Genomic DNA, 953 nt, shown 5'->3' with positions numbered 1-953 from the left:
CGGCCTGGAATGAACCCCATTGAACAAAAAAATTACAGATTTAGTATTGTACCTCCAACAATTGGACGATGTTTTGCTAACTGAAGAAACTGTTAGACCGCGGACAGGAGATGTACACACCATGACGATGTTGTCTCGCATCTCCAGGAACCAGGATGGTGTTCCCTGGCTGCAAGATTCCTCGTGCAGCTTGGGAGCATCGCCAATCCTGACCTTGGTGCACAAGCCGCCGGCGTTGCCTCGGGATCCCTCCAGGATGAGCCGCTCGAGGCGAGGAGCCTTCACCACGGCGATGTCCTCCGGAACAGAGCTGCAAATTTGGACGCACCGGAGGCTCTGGCTGACGAAGCGAAGGCGCAGCCCCTTGTTGCATCCATGGATGTTGAGGCCTGAGGGTCTCCAAGATGGGGCTCTCGGCGACGACAAAGTCGATGTCCCCGTCCTCCATGACTACGCTGCAGATGCCAAGCTCATGGAGGTGGTGGAAGGAGGTGCGGGGTAGTAACCTTGCCACATCCTCGAACTTCCAGAGGCCGATGTAGAGGCAGCCGATGCTGGCGATGCCAAAGAGCACGGCCCGGAGGGGCACGTCGAGCGGCCACGGGCGGTTGATGAGGGCGAGCTCCTGGACGCCCTTGGTGGCCAGGAGCTGGAGCCAGCGCGCGAGCTGGGCCTGGTAGGCGCTCATGTGGCTGCTGGTGAGACGGGCGTAGGGGATGGGTCCCGTGTGCGCTTCGAGGACGATGGAGATGGCGGTGACGATGGCCGCCGAGTCGGCGGCATGGGGGAAAAGCTGACGCCTTGGGGCGGAGGTGGGCGTCGTTCAAGATGATGTCCGTCGGAGGCGGGCAGGTCGGGGATGAGCTCGGTGTTGATGTTGCTGAGTAGCTCCTCCGTGGATCGGTCCACCTCACGTGGGTCACGGCCCCTGCCCCGCAGATCGGCCTCCATCG

General features: G+C 61.4%; 1 pseudogene; it reads right to left on the bottom strand.

Moving 5' to 3' along the window:
• The window catches only part of LOC123191397 (uncharacterized), a 59,140-nt pseudogene that overhangs the window by 1,123 nt on the left and 57,064 nt on the right, over nucleotides 1–953 (bottom strand).

Source organism: Triticum aestivum, chromosome 2A, assembly GCF_018294505.1.
Source record: "Triticum aestivum cultivar Chinese Spring chromosome 2A, IWGSC CS RefSeq v2.1, whole genome shotgun sequence".
NCBI lineage: Eukaryota > Viridiplantae > Streptophyta > Magnoliopsida > Poales > Poaceae > Triticum > Triticum aestivum.
The sequence above is the reverse complement of the archived record's forward strand: the minus strand, read 5'-3'. Positions and strand labels throughout refer to the sequence as shown.